Raw genomic sequence first — 26,258 nt, forward strand, 5'->3', positions numbered from 1 at the left:
TTGCTCCGTTTCCTAAAGTTTCCCACACAGACGAGCAGCCTGTCATATTTCCTCATGCGCTTTTTTTAATGCTCTAAATTTTCACTCCGCTTTTATTACATTTTCACTGGCACTCCTTTTACATTTTCTCTTTGATTTGTGATTTGTAGCTGCACTTCTAATCCTTTACTTTTGGCTGCCAGTGCGCGCTGATTTCGGTGACTGTATGATTTTCGTTTTATACGTCACTCGTTTTTGATTTGCAACAATGTTTTATTGAGCTTTTGTATAAATTTTTCCTCTTTTTTATCAATTGTTTTCTTTTTTATAATTTTTTTTTAATTTATATTTTTTGTATAAATTTTTCTTCTTTTTTATAATTTTTTTTTATTTTATATTTTTTTGTATAAATTTTTCCTCTTTTTTATCAATTGTTTACTTTTTTATAACTTTTTTAATTTATATTTTTTGTATAAATTTTTCTTCATTTTTATCAATTGTTTTCTTTTTAAATTTTTGTTTTAATTTATAGTTTTTTGTATAAATTTTTCTTCTGTTTTATCAATTGTTTTCTTTTTTATAATTTTTTTTAAATTTATATTTTTTATATAAATTTTTCCTCGTTTTTATCAATTGTTTACCTTTTTATAATTTTTTTTTTAATTTATATTTTTTGTATAAATTTTAGTTCTTTTTTATCAATTGTTTTCTTTTTTATAATTTTTTTTTTAATTTATATTTTTTTGTATAAATTTGTTTTCTTTTTCATCAATTGTTTTCATTTTTTATTTTGTATTTCTTTTTATTTTTTAACAACTTTCCTTTTTTATCGATTTTTATCAACTTTTGCTATTATTTGTTACAATGATAATTCTCTTTTCACCTTTTTTTTTATTTTTTATTAATTTTAGCCTTTTTCTTGAATATTTTTTTTGTTTATTTTTAAATTTTTCCTCTTTGTATTTTTATTTTCCATTTTTAGGTCAATTTGTTTTCCTTGTTGTACTAATTTTTATTATCTTTTTACCATTTTCTTCTTTTTCTATAATTTTTTTATCGATGTTTATTTATTTGTTCAGTTTTCATCAATGTTTATTTATTTGTTCTCTTATTTTTATTAATTTTGTTTTGTTTTTGCATTATTATTTTGCGAGTTTTTTAATAATTTTTTTGGTGTCCTTTTTTATCATTTTTTCATCTTATTTCATCAATATTTTTATCCCAATTTTTATTAATTTATCCCAATTTTTTTCTATTTTTTAACGAATTTTTTCGTTTATTTATCAAATTTTTTATCAAATTTTCCTCTTTATTATCATTTTTCGTTTATTTTTATTAGTTTGCGCGTTTTTAATTTTTTTTTTATAATTTTTGCTTTCTTTTATGTATTTTTATTACCGTGTTTGCCTTTTATGTAATTTTTTTATAATTAATGATTTTTCTTAATTTTATCATTTTTCCTTTTTTAAATAAATGTTTGACTTATTTTTTTCTTATTTTCTATCAATTTTGTTTTCATCTTTGTATTTGTATGTTTCCCCCTTTTTTAAGAATTTTGTTTATGATTTGTTTGGTGTTGTTTTTTATTAGTTTTTTTAATTATGATTTTCTTTTTTATCGATATTTATTACTATTTTTAACAATTTTTATTCTATCATATTTTTTAAATTTATTTTTTATAAATTTTATTTTCCTTTTTTAATAAATTTTATTCCGTTTTTTATATTTTACCATTTTAATATCTTTTTTTAACAAACTTTCCACCTAATTTTTTCCTCATTTTATAAATCATTTTTTTTTTGATACATTTAAAAAAAAAATTAATTAAACGTTTTTTTTTTCGTTTGATATGTAGCATTTTTTTGTATGTTTAAATTTTTTTTGCCCTTTTTCTTCGTATTTGCTTTTATATCGTGCAGTATGCCCCTTTAACATCCATCGTCTGCTCTTGCGGATTCAATTTTTATCTGTTTACACGCCTTCTTGCTATTTCTTCTGTATTTGCGCTACGTGCTGCGCTTTCAAACTCCTTTCCACCTCCTCCGACCTGCTTTCGTCAGACATGTGTGTTTTCTACTTAGCTCTCACTTTATTCACCCCTTTCAATATCTTGCAGTGCGAATTTCTATCGAACAGACGTATCACTCTGTGTTTTATACGTTGAAGGCTAGCTTTCCTCTGCGCTTCTTGAAATCCTATTATCCTTACTATGTTTTTACAATTCACTTATACCTTTTCGTTTTGCAGATATTTGGTGTCGTCTCATATTTATACATACCTTACGTTTCATATACGAGTATAATATAATAAATATGCGTATTTGTAGCCACGCAATACACTGATTATTGCCGTTGCTGCTTTTCGCCACTCCCTTAAAAATAAGTGGAACGTGAAACAAATTTATCAAATCAGTAACAGTCCTTGTAGTCGAGCAGGCGAATTTCCCCTCCACGCAGCATTTGCTCAGCACAAGTTTCTTAACTTGAGTGCTTGCATCGCATGTACGATTTTATGACATACCACGCAACATACATATGTACATATGAAGCTAAAATGTACAAATTTTTTGGTTATCTGTTTGACTGCTTACATGCTGCGCGCTTCTATTATTATTCTATATATTTAGAAGCGATGCATTCGAGACTTTATTTGTACCCTCTAGGGAACTAAACTAACTATAAACCTAGTGTCTCGTAACTAGAGGTGACTATGGCTCGTATACTGTTTACTTTTAAGCTTCTGTTGATGATTGATGTTTAAGAACAGGAAAAATCTGTGTTAAAACTAGCCTTAGTTTTCTAGGGTGAAGCTTCTAACCGAAATTAAAAAAAAATTTCAAGTACCATCCTCATTTACAGAACACGTAACAATTCTTATTAAAGACCAGACCACATTTGCACTCTTAAAATTTTATATCGGGTGTTTCTTAAGAGCTTGAGGTTAAATTATAATTCAAAACAGAAATATTGTTGGAATGTATTTTTTTATAATCTGGTAGGTAATTCCTAGGCATTTATCTTTTGAATGTGATATCCTCCATAAGTCCACCGCGGCTTTGTATTAGTACCAGTATAATTTTTATTATGTACTTATCGATCAGTATAATTTTTGACTACTTTTTCCAATGAATCCAAATAATAAATCTAAATGAGCCGAATGCGAAAAGCAAAAATGCGATGCAAACGACGTAATTATGCTTCAATTCTTGCACGAGCTGTATTTTATAGGCACATACTCTTAAATCAACATCCTTATGTAAAATTTTCCACGTAGTTAACAACGACGAATCGAGATATCGCCATCTTTTGCCATACTTCGCGTTACAGCAGCAATATTCTCTTCGGTACTCTCATTTCTTTGCCTCGTTGATGGTTTTGTATCGAGAAAAGTAGAATTAGTGCGAAAAGGATCAATAAAACTGCACAAATTGTTTGCTCAAAACGATAGCTATTCTAGTAGTCGACTATGAAATTCCCGGCAGGGTACATTCATATGTAGTCATCTCTCAAAAACTACTACTTTGTCTTCTTCTCATCTCATCTCTTTTCAAAAAAAAAGACACATCACTTTACTCTTCTACAAATTTGTATACTTTTCATTGTAGTTGTTTTTGTAGCTTTTCGTCATATTGTTCGCTGATATTACTCGTATCCTTTGGCATTCTTGCATGCCGTCAATGCGCAGCGTTCTACTCGTACTTTTCCTTCACATACATATATACATACATATGTGTGTGGAAGCATTTGAAATGAAGTTTGTAAGAACAGCAATTTATACACTCATTCATTCCTTTGTGCTTGAAAGTATTCAGCGTGAAAGCATCCCTACCCTGCCGGAAAATCCACTGTTACTGAACTGGTGCGCTGCTTGTGTATACCAAACCATAACGAAACGAACTGGCGTTTTTGCTCTTTTTCATACCATATAATTATATAAATATAATAGGAATTGGTACAAATTTCGGTTGATACGATCCGGTACGCTTTGCATCTCTTTTTCGATAGTTCCGTCCCTGTATAGAGTTCGCTAAATTACATGGACATTAGAATTTGTACATTGATATATGAGTAGAACGAAAAGAAAACAAAAAAAAAAAACAATGTTCCACGAGATTGTGCACACTTATTTACTGTGAGAATATTTCATGAATGAAAGAAAAACAAAACATTTCGGCCCCTGTAAAAACAACTAAATCGGGGTTTTCCATAAAAATTTGATATCCGATTTGTACGAGTGATATTGTGACCGTTTAAAGTTATTGGAAAATGCTGAACATTTTCTCTTAAAATCATTATAATTTCGCAGCAAAAGCAAATTTTATGTAAACGATGATCGAATGATTTGAAATTTTAGCTGCATATTCGTAATTACATTCTGGATCAAAGCAGGTTTCGATTTCTTTCGATATAAAGGGTTTTCCAATAAGAGAGATCAATGGTTTCGTTGCTTGTGTGACACGTAGCGCCGTCTTGTTGAAAATAAACGTTGTCCAAATCAATACCATCCAATTCCGGCCATAAAAAATCGTTAATCATCTCTCGATAGCGCAATCCATTCACCATAACTGTTGCTCCAGCTTCATTTTCGAAAAAGTAAGGTCCATTGACTCCGCCGGACCATAAATCGCACCAAACAGTCACACGTTGAGGATAGAGAGGCTTTTCAACAATAACTCATAGACTGACAGCTAGAGAATGCAAACAGACACGCAATGTACGAGCTCCACTGTAGGAGCTTTTTAATTTAGTAAAAAGTTACTGAAAAAAATTATATGTATAACTAATAACTTCTTCAAAAAAAGCTGTTTCCACCGTGAATTAAAAATTCCAGTTTTAGTTAGTCCGGCCGTTTGGTCTTCAAAACATTTTTTCGCACAAAAGATGCTTTATATTATTTATAAAATAAAACCAATAATAATAATTTATACACTTGTACGTATATTTCGTGAATTTCGCATTTCATTGTCCGGCCAAGAAAAAAAACTTCCCAAAATATCCAAATAGGCACCTCACCAGCCTAACACCTTAAAAGTAGATGTCGTAAAAGCGTACTAATTTTGAACCAGAAATTTGTTTCACTAGCTCAGATTTTCCCTACAGGGTATGCCAGGTAATATTGTATGCTTAAGTATTTTTTTCGTGTAATTTGTAAACCTGTTTTGGTATTTAAATGATTTTATAGCGTTTTTCTCCCTCTCTCCTCTCTTTTCAGCACTTATGCAATGAGAGACTTTTCAGGGATTTAGAGGCAAAAGTTTTTGTGTCAGTTTAATATATGCAAATTGTTCAAGCATTTGGCCTAAAGTGCTTTTGTTGTACGGCATATAAAACGTAATTGAGAAGCGGTGCAAAGGTGAGTTATTGTAGATATAGCAATTATTTTGAAGAAGTTTAACAAAAAAATAATTGAAGTACGTAAATCATAGCAAGATTTAGTGATTATACTCAACGGTGCGTTTCATATGAATATGTGCGGCTTGTAAACCTGAAACTAACACGGCGGTTTTAAAAGCAATAAGTCACGATAGCTTTTCTTGCGAGTTATTCTATAGGGTTTTTCAGTAAGAGCGCTTCAACTTTTGAACTTTTTTGAATAAAACACAAACGGTTTGACTTTTTTAACTAATTTTTTTTTTATTATCGAGTTTGAACATATGCATTTAAGTATGAAATTCGATTTCTTTTGCATGACCACCGCGTGCACGTTTTACGAAGTCCAATCGTTGAACCCAATTTTCGACCACTCTTTTGCATAAATCGGCCGAAATTCCAGCAATTTCGCGTTCAATATTGGTTCTGAGCTCACAAATCGTCGCCGGCTTGTTACTGTAGACCAATGACTTCATATAACCCCAAAACGGGACGGCTTGTTAAATGGACCGTAAAATGGCCGTAATGCTCTTAAAGTAGCAGCAACAGAACGATTATTTTCATAAAAAATTTGCACGATTTGCAATCGTTGCTCAAGTGTGTAGCGTTCCATGATGAAATGTATACTAATGAAGTTTACAAATGACAAGCGAAAAATAAAAAAAATTGCGTCGTTCGCCCTCCCTATCGTAAAAAAGTTGAAGCGCACCTATTGAATAACCCTATACAATAAAAGTAAACTTTCTGCACATTATTTACTGAGGCAACTCTCTTATGAACTGTTTTGGATTGTTCGAGAACACATTTACGGCTGCCAAATATGTAACCAAGTGTCTACAAAAAAAATCTGGAAATCTTTATGTAGTATAATTTACGGAGCGTTCAATCACCAATCTTGGTTGCCACGTCTTTAACCCCTTTTCTGCTACAAACACTAGAATTTCTGGTATAATTTACTGCAGATTTAACAGCCAATCCAAACCCTATAGGCGGGGTAATCATACAAAAGGTGTAAAGTGATTTTCAAGAGCAGTATTAATATTTGAGTTAGATAGCATCAAAATTAAGGATACCAAAACCCGTTACAATATAGCTAACGAACTCTTGAGGGGTAACCCACTCGAAACTGCACAAAGTTATGAAATTAAATAAACGTTAATCTCTCCAGAGCGATTACAAGTGCCAAACTCAAACCCTTTACCTATAAACTACTTGAAAACCAACTGCGCAATAAGTCATATCGCTTAACAACAAAAGCATTAACAATAACAATGTATTATAAATCGTTGTTGGCCATTGAACCGCTGCGATGAGCACTTTTTGTGTGCGTGGACACACCACTCCACTTGCCATTTGACATTGAAGGGGCCTGGCTAGTAATCCACAAGTTTGCTGTGCGAGCACTTCCAGCAATACTCGACTGCTGCTGCTGCTGCTGTTGATAGCCAAGCGCAGACACTTAGTCAGTTGGCCGGACGGTCGTTCGCATAGCCAGTCAAGTGTGCGAAATAACTACCATTACAATATTATTATTGCGTTTTGTTGGCCGTGTCACATCGACGCTGGTTGTGTTTCTGACGTAGTGTCTACTTATACTTACTTATATGTAAAATATGTATGTGTGTATATGCGAATACCTCAGTCCAGCAAGTACGCACTTGGCTAGCTATATCTCACTAGCTTAGGGCCAGCATTTAGTCAGTCAAGCGCAAATGCGTTTTGTCCAATCGAGCGTTTGGGCAATTATTAATAGTCTCGACACGTAAAACTACAAATAAATGTGGAGAATAAAAGGTAATAAAATGGAAAAAATAAAAGAAATATACTAGAGCAAACGGAAAAGAAAATGTGGTGTGGTATGTAGCGCAACAAGTATGTCTCTTAGTATTCTGTAGGCAAATTCATTGGTTCCGCATTACTGCTCTTCTTTTTGGGAATCGGAATGCAAGCAATTGCTGAGTTTTTTATAAGGTTGCTATTAAGAAAAGTTAATTGAGCACTTGTAATTTGTTAAAATGTGCGTTCTAATTATACTACTAGTTCAATTGGCAATTCGGGACAAGCTGGGATTCATTTCTATTACATATTTAATTTCTACTATATTTTTCATCTCTCCTGCATTTTACATTTCTGTTACATTTTTAATATTGTACTATTTTCTTTCTACATTTTTCGTCTCTATTACTTTCTTCATTTAGCTTCATTTTTATATTTCTACCTCATTTCTCATTTCTACTACTTTTTCATTTCTTCTACATTCTTCATTTCGACTACTTTTTTCATTTCTACTGCATTTTACATTTCTGATACATTTTACATTTTTAGTACTTTCTTCTTTCTAAATTTTTCGTCTTTAATACTTTTTGCATTTAGCCTCATTTTTATATTTCTCCTCCATTTTTAATTTCTACTACTTTTTCATTTCTACTACATTCTTCATTTCGACTTGGCAATTCGGGACAAGCTGGGATTCATTTCTATTACATATTTAATTTTTACTATATTTTTCATTTCTACTGCATTTTACATTTCTGCTACATTTTACATTTTTAGTACTTTTTTCTTTCTACATTTTTCGTCTCTACTACATTTTTCATTTCTACTATATTACATTCTTCATTTCGAGTACTTTTTTCATTTCTACTGCATTTTACATTTCTACTACATATTCCATTTCAACTAATATACATTTTCATTTCTACTACTTTTTCATTACTTCTACATGCTTCATTTCTAGTACAATTTTTCACTTTTACTACATTTTTCATTTCTGCTACATTTTTCCTTTCTGCTACATTTTTCATTTCTACTACATTTTTCATTTCTAATACATTTTTCATTTCTACTGCATTTTAAATTTCTACTACATTTCTATACTTTTTTTGTCCGTCACATTTACTGAATTTAGGAAAATTAAATTTCGGGACTAATACCGGTTTTTCGGGATTACGTTAAAATATATATCAAAATTTCACTAAATTTGATACAGATAAGTAAAAATTAGCCTCATTAGTTCAGGCGCCTCTGCAGCGTAATTAACCGTGTCTGCCATTAAAACTGCACTGAACAGTGAACAAAGAACCGAATTCTCATCCTCAACCCTCGTCAGTTTCATTTTTGGCTGCATTTGTGTGATTAGAGATCTGCTAAATCAAATGGCTGCAGTAAAAGCCACTCCAACGGTTTGTAAGCATACTCAGGCGTATTTTGTTTTTTGCCATCGCTCCTATCGCTGCGTGTCACGCTGTCACTCCATAAAAGTCTATGCGATCTCTTGTCCGCTGATCGCTACGCCACGCCCATTGCGATTGCTCTTCAAAGTTTTCTCTGGAGCATTGCCGCTAACCATATAGTATTTTATTTTACTTTTTTATTTCTTTGATTTTCAATCTCCAATTGTTCGTTTACCATTTTTGTCTGTCTTATCGCCTTCACTATTATTTGGTTGCTATATTTGGTTGGCATACATTTTTTGTCGGTTGATTTCTGTGCACCATTTATTGCGAGGCATTTCAGTTCAGCCGCTAGCTTTATCATTTTTTTGTTTTTTGATTTTTTCCTCCAATATGTGCGAGTAGTTGTATGATTAGTTGTGCCTTCCTTCCTTCAATTAATCTGCCTTATTTCTTTTATTTCCAGTGCAACTAGTTTGCGTCTATAAATTCATTCCATTCAGCTCGCTTTAGCTTTTGCGTTTATTTCGCTTCATCGCTGCGTGTGTGTGTGTGTTGCCTTCCAAGGCCTATATTTACTCCGGATTTTCATTTCTAACTTCACATACAAATGCACATACATTGGCAAGGCAAACATTAGTCGAGTGATTTAATCTGCAAATGTAATGCATAAATAAAAATTAATGCGTTGGAATTAATAAAAGTAAAGTTTTATATGCAAACTGCGCTTATCAGTTGCTAGCAATCCTCTGGTTTTGCTTGTTTTGCTTCTTGTATGTTTTTTGAACTTTTTTGTTTGTGCGCTTCTATCACCCTTTGAGATCAGTTTGCTAGTGCTGATTAATTAAACGTCTCGCAGTGCATGTCACTTAATTTGCATGATTGCTTGTTACCTTCAGAGTTGTGGTTTGTAAATGCAATTCATTGTTTGTATGCAAGTATTTTTAGCTTAACTCTCATGCACAGCTTTGGTCAAGTATTTACATGACATCTGAGGCCTTTGACTTCGATTGACCGCATTAATTAGCGCTGATAACGTTGCTTGTACTGTGGCTTGACTTAGAGTTTTGTATGCTGCATTTTTAATTCTGAGTTCTTTAGCTGTTTGAATAGTGCTCAGACCGCAAGTAGTTACTGATTAGCTACCGATTTATTTTAATCGCCTTTTTAAATTTTTAATTATGTGTACACGTATACGAGGTGCACCTATTAAATAAAAAGACTGATACTGATACAGGAGAAACGAATGCCCTTTCGAAGCTAGTATGCACGGGCTTATTCGCGTCTCAATCAACGTGGCAATATTGGGAAGTATTATGGGTGTGTAATTTGATAATTTATGTTTAGATTTCAAGTAAATATAAAAAAAATGTTGCAACTTTTGCAAATGTCAAGCATGCGTGCGAGCAACTCAAATTTCGACGTTTCATGCGCGAAAAACTGTGAAAAACCGACATCAGCAAAAATTGTGGTGGAAGAGGAAAAGTGAGATATGTATTTAAAATTTTTTTAATATTTTTTATATTTTCATTACATTTTTTTATTTTTTTATTATTTTTTGTTTTATTTAAACAATTTTATTTTTTTATTGTATTTTTATTTAACAATTTTTTTTCTATTTTTTTAAATAAAATATTTTATTCTGCTTTTGTTTTTATGAATTTTTTTTTATTTTTTATTTAAACAAATTTTATTTATTTTTTTATGTATTTTTATTTAACATTTTAAAAAAAAATTGTATTTTATTTTTATTTACTTACAATTTTTTTTATTTCTGTATTGTATTTTTATTTAACAATTTTTTTTCCAATTTTTATTTTTTCCCCATTCGTTTTTTTCTATTTTTTGAAATTAAATCTTTTTATTTTTATTAAAATTTTTTTTTTTTTTATTTTTTTTTTTAACTAATTTTATTTATTTTTTTATTGTATTTTTATTTAAGAATTTTTTTTATTTTTTTTTGTATTTTTATTTAGTAATTTTTTTGTGTTTATTTTTATTTCCATTAAATTTTTTTTCTATTTTTTTAAATTAAACTTTTTTATTATGTTTTTATTTTTATTAAAATTTTTTTTTATTATATTTTTTTTTAACTAATTTTATTTACTTTTTGATTGTTTGTATTTTTATTTAACTTTTTTTTTTACATATATTTTTTCTATTTTTATTTTTTTCTACTTTTTATTTTTTTCTATTTTAATTTTTTTCTATTTTTTTAAATTTAATTAATTGTTTTTATTTTATATATTTTTTTATTTTTTTTGATTACGCACACAATAATTTAGTGCTACAATTCAGTGTTTTTTATTACATTTTTCCGCATCCCAAAATGGGAGAAACATATCTCGTCCGGATACAACTGAATTATTTTAAAGAAATTTCCAGATTTTGTCACTGCCCTCCTCTTCTTTCAAATTGCACTCATAGCACCTTTTTTCTCCGCAGTAAGATTTGACTCCTTAATTTTTTATATTTGAGACGCTTTATGTAACATTGATTTCCGAGTTGTACACCGCAAAACTTATTAAAGAATTCATTATTCAAATATATATATTATTTATATACAATTCGCGCTTACACCCCTTTTGGGTGCTTGGCTGAGCTCCTCCTCCTATTTCCACAAATGGGCAGGCACGGCAAACCTCCGAGTGCATTTGTGCCATGAAAAACCTCTTCATTATTCAAATTTCACTTCGAACAAATAACAAACCGCACAAAATATCTGCAATATTTGGGTTAGACGCACTTTTGAATACCCAACAATCAGTAAAATTTCCAGCAGATGACTCTTGAAGCCGACTGGATGTGTTTTGCGGCATAGATGACCATTTTTTGGCTGGAGGGAGGAAAGGCATTTCTGCAACGTGGTTAACAACACCTCCTACCTCTGCCAGTGCCTGTAAAGCATTCAAAGCAAAAGTAGGTATTTGTGTTTTTTTTGCTGGAGCTTAAGTCTAAAGTGGTAATAGAAGTATGTAGACATGCCAATTAGATAAAACACTGAAAGTTAATCACAGTCTGCCACTATCTTGGCTATCTTAGCGTTCGAGGATCTGGTACCCTAAAAATGAACTGTCAGTGAGTTTTGCTAGTAAAGAAAGAAAATTAAAAAAAAATCACACAGAAACTTGACAAATAAAAAAAATTCATCTAATTCGTATAAAATGAAGGACTCGCACCACTTTGGTTTGAGGCATGTATCCATATGTACATATGTATGGTATGGAGATCAAAAAGAGCTGGCGATTTTCACAAACCAACTCCGATTCTTCTACTTACTTGGATATGGAACTTCATTTCATTTTATGACCTCTAAAAATTCTTGTGTAATTGCTTTTCCGAACACATTTATACTGTTTTCTGGCTCCATTCAATTTTCCTCCTACATCTACTTATCAAAAGCTGGCCTGACACTTGAATATTCCTGATGTCTGAAATCCATCGTAATACCATTTTATTTATGCGCCAATAATTGTTTGTTTGCGTATACACCATTTGTATAAATATTTGCGCCTCTGTTTGTATGTAAATATGTGTTCACACATATTTAACGTGCAGCAACAAACGTCGCTGTCACATGCCATTTTCACCGTTGTCGGTCTTATCGTACACAATAATCAACATCAAAATTAAACTCGCTGACCGCGGCCCTCACCTGCGAGAGTTTCTATCTAACCAAAATGGCATTTTACCCAATGCGTGGCTGAGAAGGTAATTATAATTGCTTTATTCAATTAATGATTGTTTGTAAGCTTTTAACTGATAAAAAATAACGTGAAGACCGAGACAGCTATACGAAAGTCATTTATGTTGATATCCGTCTATGCGCGTGTTAGTGGTTGCGACAACTAGAGAGAAAATCGGGAGTCCAATCAAGTTATCTCGACCCAACTCAGTGTAGATATTACTTATAGAAAAAAGGAACTTATTTAATAGCTTGATCTGAAAAATTTTTGTGGAAAAACATGAAATCTCCTTTAGAAATTATATTGCAGAATCCTCAGATATCTGCGTCATTGCACTTGGTGCAAAGGCAAACAAATATTGGTCGGTTCTAAACAAAGCTGCCCATTTTTGGGCGCGGATGCTAGTATGACTGCATTGAAGTGCCTGCTAATGTCTCTAGAACGCCATTTACACAATAATGTTGTGCTCTAAAAGCATTATTTGCTGTTATCTTGTCGCAGAAACCATCCCAGCAGGCTTAAACTGCCAGCTGAGCCACCGCCCAGGCATGTCAAAAGTCATCTCTTTGAATACAGTGTCGTGATCTTGAAACACATAGACAACCACAAGATCGGCTGGTATATCGAAAGGCCTTCTATGGCATTCATCGAAAGACCATAATCACAAACTTTAGTCCCATGAATGCCAAAGTCGGATACCAATTATCTTGTATAGTATTGTTGAAGCAATTCAGCTATTTCATGAAAGCCGCATTATACTGGTAGAAATACGTTCGGAATATTGTGGCTCGTTAAACTTCTACGCATACAGAATTAACTTGGATATTAGATTAGATTTGTGGGGGGTTGGACAAGTCCAAGCACTCAGTCAGGAGACCACCCGGATAAATTTCAGTAGAACGAATAGAGAGATAGGAAAGATAAAATGTGGGTGATAACACGGAAAAATTAGTTTGAGTTCACTCTTCCACAAATCTCTTGGATTCATTGATGAATCTTAAGAGATCCGCACTATTTTGGCTTATTTTGAGATCCGGACTATACTCAGCATACGTACGCTTGTGAAGAGCCTCTGCATGACGATCATCTCTTCTCCGGCCTCCTCAAACCAAACTGTCTGGCATAACGTTCCCTTTTGGTGTGATCTACTGTTGGATGACATTGGCAACGCCGACTGGTTGTTTTCGGAGTTTTGGTAAGTTTCTGTAACAACCTTTTGTGATTTCTACACTATTTTTTACGGAATTATTTGAAGTGGTTGGTCAACGTCAACAAGCCAATAATACAGCCGTTGAGGCCAATGTCGCTTAAAATTCGCGAAGAAGTCGAACTACTTGCCTGTAAGTAGGCGAGCATGCCTTAAATGCTCCCTGGTGAAATTTTTCCAACACTTGAGTTTTGTATGCCAATTTATAGGCTCCTGAATAACCACCCTTTTATGCTTCGCTCTTTGGCTTTTTCCCTTTTGTCGTTATCGCTGCTTTTATCACACTTCTGCTAATCTACGATTGCGAAAATTGTGTGAAATGTCAAAACCTGCGTGACGTGTTGTTATTGGTGTTCCCCTTTTCGAAGCTTCGATGCATGACTCGCTCATCATTAGTTGCTAATGTTTCTGGTGATGGCTGTTAAGGAGGCTGTGGCAAGAAATGGCAGTTTGTAAGGAGGAACGCGTATTGTTGTTGTTATATATAAGCGTAACTGATGTTAAGCAGCTATGTTGTTAGCCTATGATATGCCATGCCTTTGGCAAAAGCTTACGTCATTGTTACATGTAATCCAGCGCCGATTATGTTGTTGAACGATGTTCTTTGTTGCGTCATTTGATTTTTGCACTGCACACACTTTTTGCTGCGCGCTAAATTTATTAATGTCAACTGGTACTGGTGAGTTTTGCTGCTTTGGGCGTGTCAGGAGTTGTAATGCAATGCAATAAATCTCAAAAAACAATATCATCAGCAATAATTGCCATTAACCTACTACATTTTAAATGCCAACGTCAGCCAAACATGGAAACGCAATAAATCCAGCTAAAAAAAAAAAGCACAAAAAATTATTGGAAAAATGTGCACAAATTATCACACATCACAGTGGCAGCACGCGATTTTCAGTGGCGAAATGCGTTGCGAAAAGCGGCAACAAAAAAAGTCTACACAAAACGAGATTCAGCGGGACTAGCTGGAAATCAATTAATAAAAACGAAACCAAGTACAACAAAAAAGAGATACACATACACACTCACACAGGCAAACATACTGCATATACTGGCATCTGTGTACACATCTGCTTTTCTCAACATTTTTGATTTATGTATAAAGCTATAAGAGCATATGAGCACTATTTTTTGCACGAACAACAACAAGCAGAGAAATCGGTAAACGAAAAGTTATACCGAAGCTGCCACAAAATCAAATGAAATAAAAAGCGCCTGCAGTTGCATTATGGCGTCGCTGTTCCACTTTTCAATAGAAAGCACACGGAGAAATGGTTTACTAATGCAAAAATGTAATGCTCCGATACAAGAGAAATTCAGAAAATTGCGTGTTCTCCTCTTAGGGGAATTTTATGAATTTCACTATGAGAATATAACAACTGCTCGTGGGGAAATTTCCTTGTACTAATTTCTATATTTTATTCATTTTTGAATAATAAATTTGTAAATTTAATGAAAATCTGGAATTTTTATTTGTAAGGTTTAAATTATACTGAACCATATTTCTATAAAAAAAACTAGCATCACCCAGTGGGCTTCGCACCACCATACATAAAATGTTTTTTTTATATCGCAAGAAATTTTTCATATTAAGTTTTCTTTATAGAACTCGTAAAATGTTTAAACAGTTGAATTAGTTGATTTTTTTCATTCAACATACTTTCTAAAGATGTCACAATAGCCGTTTCTGTACTTTTTTAAAATTTGATTGTGGTGGTCACCTATATACAGGTAAGGTGAAAGAGCCGATCAAAACTTGTAATTAAACTTTGATTCTTTAATTTCCATTTCAATTTTTTACGCTAAATAAATTATGCTAAAATAAATAAAGTTAAAAATGTTTTTCCAGTTCCTTGAATGCTCCAGTTTTTATTATATTTTCGCCCAAAATTAATATTAACATAATACACTTACAACCACAACAGTACAACAGAAACGCTCATAAGCGGCTGTGTATTTGTTGCTGTTTTTCCCATACAGGCATTTCGTATGAGAGGAAACCATTACTCACATAAAATATCATAACTCAGGAACGGCTGCACCGATTTCAATCAAACTTCACACAAACCACCTCCTCAAAGATAGAAAAGAACTCTAAAATTTTTGTGTCAATCGGTTCGGCGGTTCTTGAGTTATAAGATTACCAAGGAAATGTAATATATAACGACAACTTGAAATAACCCAGGATCAGTAGTGTGGTTAGGAATTTCAGCTGATATAAGGCTATCGATTTGATCCGGAGTTATTTTACATATGTACCAGCCAAATTAGTATATGTGCGTGCGGCAATCCCCTTTTCTGCCATTCGATGGAGTACATATGGCAACACACCTCCCCAAATACATATAATTTCACAATTAAATCCGTAAGTGCTTTACATTTTTGTCGAAATGGATACTCATGTGGTTCAAACACATCCTAGGGTTATCCAGATCCACGTTTTGGTCTATATCTCGAGACCCTAGTTACGGAGGGGCATTAAAAATACTCTATACTATAGAATCATCAGCAGCTTCCATTTGCTATCCATATTGTACAAACACATCCTAGGGTTACCCGGGTCCACGTTTTGGATTAAATCTCGAGACCCTAGTCACGGAACGGTATGAAAAATACTCTATACTATAGAAATCATCAACAGCTCCCATTTGCTACCCATATTGTACGAACACATCCTTAAGTTATCGGGGTCCACATTTTGGGCGATATCTCGAGACCCTAGTCACCGAGCGGCATCAAAAATACTCTATACTATAGAATCATCAACAGCTTCCATTTGCTACCCATATTGTACGAACACATCCTAGGGTTACCCGGGTTCACGTTTTGGCCTATTTCTCGAGACCCTGGTATCCGATTCTTAAAATTTTAAAACACAAACCATCTACTGAATAGTCCAAACAAAGCCTAAAAATTTGGTTTGGATAGGTGAGCCCGTTCTTGAGTTATAAGATTACCAAGGAAATGTAACTTCTTTTTATATACATAATATAATATATATACAGTCTAATCTTGGTAATTCGGACACTTGATAATTCGGACAGCGCGGTAATCCGGACACCAAAACGTTTTCTATTGAAGGCTCTGTAATCCGGACACCACGTATTCATGTACCTCTAAAATTCGGACACTTCTTTATTTTCCAGTGAATATGCTGAAATAAAAAGGAATTCCGTTATTTTTTATTTTATTTTATAAAGGGGACTCCCCTGCTAACTACTTTGCGTGAATAGTGCGTTTAAGTGCTCGTCAGCCTCCTAGTTTATATTCATAAGCATATTTGCGTAACGTGTAGTTCAGTAGCTAATTTCACACATTAACTCCATAATTTCTTTAACTGTGGACTGTATAAATTTAACTATGGCACCATCAGCTAAGAAAAAACATACGTTTTTAACGATAGACCAGAAAAAAGAAGTTCTTAAGAAACTAAGTGAAGGACAGTCAATTCGACTGCTAGCTGCGCAATACAATGTAGGTAAATCTACAATTTCGGACATAAAATCAAGTGGATTAAAGATTGATAGGTAAAAAACGAAAACATTTTGTAAGAAGAGTTTACACTCCTTTGCTTATATTTTGCAGTTACATTGCTAGAACAGAATGTGGCCTTGGAAAGCGTAAAACTATGCGACCTGCGGAGTTTGAAAAGATGAAAGACCACTTGTATAAATGGTTTGTAAACGCAAGACGAAACAATGCACCGATTTCCTCGGAAATCATCAAAGAAAAGGCCAAACAATTCTGTTCCCAAATTTTCGGACAAAGTGTGGAATTTGTGGCTAGTAATGGTTGGTTTAGTAAGTTTCGCTCCCGATATGGAATTAAATTCTTGAAAATATCTGGCGAAAAACTTTCCAATGATTCTACTGCTGTGCAACCCTTTATTGAAAAATTGCGAAAGAAAATTGCAGAAATGGGCATTACGTATGATCAGGTTTATAATGCAGATGAGACTGCTTTGTTTTGGAGAAAACTTCCAGAAAAAACTCTTGCATTGCATAATGAAAAATCCGCACCCGGGCGCAAAATTGGAAAAGAAAGAGTAACACTTCTAGTTTGCTGTAATGCAACCGGAGAACATAAACTTCCATTGTTCATGAAAGGGAAAGCCAAAAACCCCAGAGCGTTTAAAAAAGTAAACCTTCCGCTTGGGTACTCCCATACCAAAAATGCTTGGATGACAGAGCAAATCTTTAAAAATTGGTTTGAAAACTCATTCGTTAAAGAAGTAAAGCGTTACTTAAAGGAAAAGAATTTACCAGCCAAAGCCATTTTACTGCTAGACAATGCAACTTGCCATCCCCAATCACTGTCGGATGTCGATAAGGACATATATGTTATGTTTTTGCCACCAAACTGCACGGCTCTTATACAGCCAATGGACCAAAATGCTATCCGAATTTTAAAGACAAACTATCGGAAGAGTTTTTTGTCTCTACTTTTGTCCAGCCCAACGAGCAATCTCCCGGAATCTTTAAAAAACTTTACATTAAAAGATGTGGCATTTTTATCGTCTAATGCTTGGAAAAATGTGGATGAACCCGTGCTCAGAAAATGTTTTAACAAGATTCTTTATGACGAAGAATGGGACTCAGATGATGATTTGCCTCTTGCGATGCTACGGCCCAGCAGCTCAACTAAAATAATTGATCTTCTTGTTGAAATATCCCCTGATGTATATAATGATAACGAGATTACTGAGTGGTTGAATGACGACACTGATTTCGATATCAACGAGATTGAGGAAGAAGATAACGAGAACAGCAGTCTTGACGAAAATGAAAGTCAAGATCCTAAAATTTCGCACTCTCAAGCTATTGTCGCATTTGATAGTTGTATTAAATATGCAGAGGAACAGGAATTTTCATCCGGAGACACTTTAAAACTTGTGAGTCTCAGAGATATTGCCTTCAGAAAGAGAAATGAAACAAAATTGCGGCAAACGAATATATTGAGTTATTTTATGGCCGAATAAAAACTAATATATGTACATATAACTCATTGAATATTAATCAATTTAAGATTAAATAAAAGTTTATTTCATTTAGTTACTGATCTACTGATTTCTATTAAATTTTTTACCCACTCGATAATCCGGAAAATTCGATATTTCGGACAACCTCTGGTATTTAATTGTCCGAATTATCGAGATTATACTGTATATATATACAGTGAAATTCCCCATTACGGACAGTCCTTATAACCGGACAGCTCCAATAACCGGACAAATTTTGGGCACACTGGTTTTTCATTCATTTTTTCATACAAATATCATCCTAATAAACGGACACTCTAATAACCGGACGCGGACAAAGTATTTCAAACCATTTTCATAAAAAAATTTCTCATAAACGGACAAAATTCAAAAATATCACAAGCAAGCTTTGTTGTTCATTATAAAAATGAAATAGGTGATTCCCCTTTTAAAATGTATGCACACATTCAAACCCTGTGTTTTAAATTAAGAGTAGTTTTTAATTCAGTTTGTTAAGTCAGTTGCATGCGAATGGTTGCGTTCAAAGTTCGTAATAATATGGCGCCGAAAAAGAAGGTACTTTCTATTAAAGAAAAAATGGAAATTATTAATGTTGTCGAAAAAGATAAATTATCAGTACGTGGAATTGCAAAAAGGTAAAGTATAATGAGCCCAAAAATTTAATGGTAGGTACACGTTTCTTTTGCTTTGAAAGGTTCAATATTGGCAAAACGGCTCTGAAGGCGGCTCTGAAATAGACAAGATGTGTTTTAATTCAAGTCAATTAGTCAAAACATTCCGATTTCTGGTCCCATTTTGAAAGCAAAGGCAATGGAAATTGCAGGCAAACTGGGTGTACCTAATTTTAATGCTTTAGATGGATGGTTAAACAAATGGCGAATAAGGAATAATGTTGCTTTCAAATGCGTATCTGGTGAAGCTGCAGATGTAAACCAGGATGGTGTCGAACAGTTTAGGACAAAACTGCCATCTCTGTTGACCGGTTACAAGCCTCAAGACATTTACAACGCAGACGAAAGTGTGCTTTTTTCGTGTCTTACCTGACAAAACCCTCGCTCTGAAATCGGAAAAATGCGTGGGCGGTTAATACTAAGGAATGCAAATATTCTTTACTTCCAAAAATTTCTTTGTGTGGTATATATTTTGTGACTTCATCCCTTATAAGCGGACATCTCCCATAGCCGGACAAAAACACTGCGACGGTGAGTGTCCGGTTATAAGGAATTTCACTGTATATATATATATTGTATATATATATATAGATATAGATAACGAAAAAAATGTAGCATAAAAAATATTGCGAATATTGTAAAAAGTAAAGTGACTTAATTATGTGCGCGATTTTTTTTTTAATTTTCCATACGTTAGATCAGGCTTACATATACATATGTATTATAAGATCTCATACTCCCACTTGGAAGCATAATTTCCCACCTTGAGTATCGCACGGAGTCAAATCTTTATAATCCGGCATTCCTTTATTTTTCCATGCTTGCTTTGCAACTAGCAGTACAAGGTGGCACACAATTAAGCATGCTATTTTATTTTACTAAATAAAAAAAAAACTGTATTGCGTGATCGAAGTTTTTATTTTGCACATTTACGCATTCCATTGCCGTTCAAAATTAGCACAGTTAATTTTGCGCCACCTTGTATAAACAAATTTTTAATTCAGATAAGGGCACGCAAAAAATTCAAATTTATAGTTAAAAATGTATTACATCATCAAATACTGTCATTTTACTTCATTATAAGTAAAAAGGTCAGCAGCATCTCAATTCAACTTCTGGTTAAAAAAAAATTGCAGGCACTTTGTGAAGTTCCTAAAAAACGAATAATGTTTTTGCTATCTTCTATGTACTCGTTAACCTAAAAAAGATGTACGAAGTAAACAGAATTTTCGAATGATTTACGATTTAAAGGATTAAATAATTATCTTGGCGGATAATTTATAGCGAAAATGTCTTGACTTCCATTTCGTTCAAAAATTAATTGGAAGATATGATCTGGTGTTGTTGTATCTCATTTTACATGTTTCTTCTTAACGTTTACTTATCTTTTTTTGTAGCCTTTTATCGCGAGTTTCGTGTATTTCATTTGAACTCAATCAAGCGTAACATTAGCAACAATAATAAAATCAGAATACCCACAAGTCACATACATACATACAGGCAGTCGCACAACGACAAGCTTTACAAAACTCAGCGCGCAACTTAATGTCGGGCAACAACCGCAAAAAAAAAAAAAAAAAAAAAAAAACAGTAATGGCAACAACAACGATAGTCAAAGCAAAACCAAAAAGTGAACAGAAAGATAAACATTTAAACGTAAAACGAAAACTAGAAAAAGTTCACTGAAAATAAGTAAACAAAAAATAAACAACAGCAACCCAACAGCAACAACCTGTAACGATGATAAATGAACCGGCAGCCAGCGCACGACTCTTTTGCGTACACTTGCTATTATTGTTATTATTGCTGCAGACATTTGTTGCTTTTGCTGTTATGGCTCGTCGCACCAGCACACACTCACCTTAACATTCGATATTACCAGCATTGCACTGTTGTCCTGCTTTAATTGTAATTGCACTGCTTGTTCTCCACTTTTGGTGGGCTGCTGTTGTTGTTGTTACATTTGTTTGTTTGTTGTTTTGGTATCTACGTATACTTGCTATGTATTTGTTGCTCTTTTACAAAGTGCCGCTTATCGAAACTTCGATGCTGTTCACGCATTTTCAGCCGTGTCGGTTAGTTCAATGTGTACCTAAGTTCAGCGATCGTTCGCTTACTTTTTTCGCGGGTAGATCAATTTTGTTCTCTTTTTTGCTATTTGTGCAGATTTCCTATTTACAATTTGCGCTCACAAATACATATATCGATTGTGCTGATGGATAATATTGGCGAGTGGCCTACAGTGCTTGGAGATCTATGAGCCATGCGAAACCTTTCGAAATGTAAGAGGTTAGGGGTTAGGGTTAGTCAGTATTTTCATATACGCGTAAATATAATTTAAAATTGTAAAAAAAAAACAAACAAAAAAATTGTAATTATCACTTGCCATGAAATGTCGAACATCTCTTAAAGAGACCATTGTGACATTGGGGGTAACTGCAGAGCGGATAAACTAGCGAGTGGCACCAAGTTGACTAATGAGACATACAAGGCATATCCTTACAGATCGTAAGAACAGCGTAATGAAACCAAATGCAGAATCGCCGGCAATGGCGGCCGACTCTCAATGCTAAACGCACAGAATCTCTACTAAGCCAGTCGTAGTTCACCGGACGTGCAAACATATGACTTCTGCAGAAGTTGCCTAGATGAGGAGGAAAAGAGACGATCTCGCACCTTCTGTGCCTTTGTCCTGCTCTATCCAGACGAAGGTTTACTATTTTAGGTAGACACCTTTTAATGAATTGGAACATCTCAGTTCTGTAGAAATCAGTGGTATTGTAAATTTTGTGAAAATTACACATTGCTTTGAGGAGAGATAAGGACAAGTTCCATACACAGCAGAACAATGTGCTATGGGCCTGAGTGTGTCGCTCAGTGGGCAACCGCTTCAACCTAACCTAACCTCGAGGGGTAACACATAATCCAGATATTAGGCATTTTTATGATAGCTCTAAAACTACATGAAAAAAATGTGTACATTTTCGGACTTGGCAACCGATTTTACATGGGAATTAGGTTTGGTTCTTGTGTAAAAAAAAATATTAAATATTTGTAAACCAGTGTGATTAGTGACGAGTCTTGGACCCTCGTTGGCAGGTAGCTGACGACAAATGGAAGTCGTGACAGTTTCCATTTGCATCCGATTTCGAAGTTAGTGATCACGGCAATCCAAAACGCGTTCGATAAAGTTGAATTAAATTTGCGCAGCTTATTGAAAGCATAAAATATATATAATTGAATTGATTTTTGGTTTTGTTGATATTTTTTAAATTTATTATTTTATAGTTTTGGTAATTTTCAGAAACCAAAAAAACCAAATTACCTTCTAATAGTACAAGAATTGTATTTAAGTTAAAGAATTTTTTGTTTTCATATGGCAAACTTAACTTTAAAAAGTCATGCCGGTCACCTCAAGGCACTAGAGTCTGTATGGGAGCAGGCCCAAAAAAGGTCCATTTTGTTTTCTTTTATTTCGGAGAATTGAAATCAAAGCTTATACATAAACTTTTTTTTCAGTTAAAAAAAATAAATTACATTACGCCAGAAACTAATATTTTTTCAAGTTCCTGCGTACCACTTTAATGTTACTTCTGTTGTTAACTGAAGAACTGTTAAGAAACCATTTTTAACTCTAATTCTTTCAAAGATGCATACAAATTTTTTTTTTTAATTTTTCTGATTGAAAAGCTTAAGGAACTTTCTGCTCGTAATGTTTATAAAAAATCTAGTTAGACTAGATTTTTATGGACTTTTAAGGGGATATTCTAGTGTATAGGTAGAGGTATTTTTTTCGGGTGCTATAAATAAAAGAATTTTTAGTATCCATTTTTTAATAAGATATTTATTAATGTTTTAAAAATACATAAAAAAATTAAAAATCTCAAAAAACGAAAAACTCAAAAAGTTATAAGTTGTTGAAGTGGGGGGCTAACAAAAAATGGCGCACTACACCTACCACGATTGCAAGCGTTCTAATAATCTGAAACAAAAAAATCAAAAAGATTAATAATCTTGATGAACGCTGCTATCGTACTTACTACAAAAAAGTCGAAAACAATTTTTTTTTGCCCAAATTACGGCTGCCCGAAAAAATGATAAATTTATTTACTACTTTTTGTTACTTTTCGGAATTTTTAAAAAATAGTAAACATTTTATTTTTTTTGTAATAATATTGTAGTAAGTACGATCGATATATATATTGCGAAGGCTCACACCAAATTTCAATTAAATCGGTTAAGTAGAACCGTTTCACCCAAAGCTGGCAGATATACAATTTTAATGTGCATAAGATCTCGATGGTTCCTATTCTACCTTTTATTTTCCATTTATTTATTTCCATGCAAAAAACAGCTCGCACTTTTGCGCAATCGCTCCACTGTAACCCAGTAAACTCCGCAGTGCGTGTGCTTCAATAAGATGCCTGGCCATTTCTGCGTATGCTGTTGAGTCTGTTCGCGCTCGCCGTTCAACTTGTTTCTACCCAAATGCGTTTAATTTATGGCAAAACATGCACAAATTCCTTGCGCTGCTGTTTTGAAAATGAAGTTTTCTTTTTTGCTTTTTTGCGTTTTTTGTAATGTTTGCTGGCTCTTATCGCTGAGGGAAGCAAAAGTTTTTTTGTCGTCACAAACATTATCCACATTGCACGTCATACTGGATTTAATGACGTATTTGTTGTTGTTTTCTTAAATTTTTTTTAGTTTTGTTTTTCTGGCTCCAATAACCTTTGTCGGCTTATGGTTGATACTCAGCGCACTGCTCAATGTGGTGCATGTCACGTTGCGGCTTTTTATTTTATTTTCCCAAACTCGTCCATTCGCTCTTTCGTTTCTATTGCCGCGTACATTAACATATTGGCATTTGCTGTTGTTTTGTGCTTTTTTCTTTTTGGTTTCTATTTTTGCGTTTATTTATTTTCATTTAAAATTTACCATCGCATATCTATTTTTACGACTTTCTTAGACGCGCGCAAAAGAAATAACCTAAAGGCATGCAATTATCGGGTTTGTTATCGCTTGTGAAGGAATTGATTAAGTCGTATTTAATCTTATTTAAATTTTTAGCGTAACTTTCATTACGGGTTTTTCATTACTTAAATACAAAAAAACAGATAAAACTCCCTGCTTTTCACAACAAAATATTTATTTGTTGGCAATTAGCCCAAAACAACAAATACCTATAATATTATTTTAATAGCTAATGAACTGACTGACAGCACTAAATGGAAACAAAAATAGCGAAATATATTTAAATATTTAAATAAAAGGCAGTCTCAAGAGTGCAATAAAAAATAAAAAAACGTATTGGGAATAAATAGAAATGGGCTGAGTGAGCTGAGTAGGTTTTCTAATGACTAATTTCAACAACTTGCTGATGAGTTCTTTACCGTTGAAGTGAATCTCTTTATACTTCCAAACTAAAAAATAATTATTAAGACATTTTTCATACCCAAATTTTGAGTCGTACCCTGCGATTTCTTCTCATATACACTACCGGTCAAAAGTTTGGGTTCACTTACATTATTTTGGAATTTTACACAATCAAGACGGCTTATTAGTGTTTTTTTTTTTAAACGTGCGTTCTGATACTAGTTTGAGTTTTGGAGATTGTTATTGTTTACAAAGTGACTGTGGGAGACGCGTAGATCAAGCATGGACGTGTTATGACTTGCTGCATTCTGTCAATGCGTCTAGTGCCTATTACGCGTAACATCTTATTGCTGCAAAACTCGCTTCAAGAGTTATATTTCTAATTGTTGGTGTCATCTTTGTTATCAAAAAGGTAAGAAAAACAATTTTTTGTATTCCAAAAAATAACTGTTTTACAAAAACTTACATACAAGTCGACGTTATACAAAAATGATCTTCTAATTATTAAAATTTAAATAAAACTACATATTTCTTGTTTTATTTGTAGAAAAATGGGTCGGAAAGCCGAGCTTAGTGTAGAAACATGAGCAGTCATTGCAGCACTACATGGAAAAGGCTATTCAACGCGAAAAATTGCTTCGAAATGTAATGTCTCTCAAAATGCTGTCATGAGAACGTTACACAGAAAGAGCGATACTGAGTGCAATCAGAGCCGTCATCGTTCTGGGAGGCCTAAAACTACGTCAAAAGGAGAGGATACGTTCATATGTGTTGTAAGCAAAAAAAAATCGTTTTCTAACAGCCCCTGAAATTCGCGAACAACTCAATTCCTCGCGCGAAGCTTCAGTATCTGTTTCGACGGTACAGCGACGACTAAGAAACTACGGCCTAAAAGGGTGCGTCGCCGCCAAAAAAACCTTTACTTCGAAAGCAAAACAAAGTAAAGAGACTCAATTGGGCTAAAACACATAAAGAGTGGACAACTGAACAATGGTCTAAAGTTTTGTTCACGGACGAGTCCAAATTTGAAATTTTCAACAAACGACGCCGCCAATATGTTCGTCGTTTGTCGGTGAACGCATGATGAACCAATGCGTGGTTCCCACAGTTAAGCATGGTGGAGGGTCAGTGTTAGTCTGGGGATGCTTTGCTGGAGACAAAGTTGGAGACATTGTGCAAATTGAGGGTATTATGGACAAAAAAGTCTACCACAACATACTTCAACGGCACGCTTTTCCGTGTGGGAAAATACTTGTGGGCAGCGGATTCGTTTTCCAGCAGGATAACGATCCTAAGCACACTTCAAAATTTTGCCAGGATTACATTGCAGCCAAAGAAAATCAAAAACAACTCAAATATATGGAATGGCCTCCTCAGTCGCCGGATTGTAACCCGATCGAGTTGCTGTGGGACGAGTTGGACAGAGAAGTAAGAAAATTGCAACCTACTAATACAAAACAACTTTGGATATTTCTGCAAAATCGCTGGAATCAAATAACAGCAGAATCTTTGCGTAAATTAATTGATAGGTTGCCCAGAATATGCGATGCTGTAATACGAGCAAAAGGCGGATATTTCGAGGAATCGAAAATATGAACAAATACTTGCAGGTTTCTTTAAAAGTTAACATATTTTGTATTAAACACAATTAATTTCTGTAAAATAACGATATTAAAAATATTTGACGAAGAAAATCACGACTATTTGAACATTTTTTACAATTTTTCAACTGAACCCAAACTTTTGACCGATAGTGTATACCCCGTTGCAAAATTATAAGTACACCACACTTTTT

General features: G+C 33.6%; 1 protein-coding gene across 5 annotated transcripts in view; it reads left to right on the forward strand.

The window, feature by feature from the left end:
- LOC128866556 (7SK snRNA methylphosphate capping enzyme bin3) overlaps positions 1 to 26,258 on the forward strand; it is a 180,235-nt gene that overhangs the window by 62,604 nt on the left and 91,373 nt on the right. For all 5 annotated transcript variants that reach the window (XM_054107381.1, XM_054107386.1, XM_054107382.1 and 2 more), the window contains one exon: positions 5,191 to 5,331. The gene's annotated coding sequence lies outside the window, so the exon portion shown is untranslated. The remainder of the gene's footprint in view (positions 1 to 5,190; positions 5,332 to 26,258) is intronic.

Source organism: Anastrepha ludens, chromosome 6 (genome assembly GCF_028408465.1).
Source record: "Anastrepha ludens isolate Willacy chromosome 6, idAnaLude1.1, whole genome shotgun sequence".
NCBI classification, from domain to species: Eukaryota; Metazoa; Arthropoda; class Insecta; order Diptera; family Tephritidae; genus Anastrepha; species Anastrepha ludens.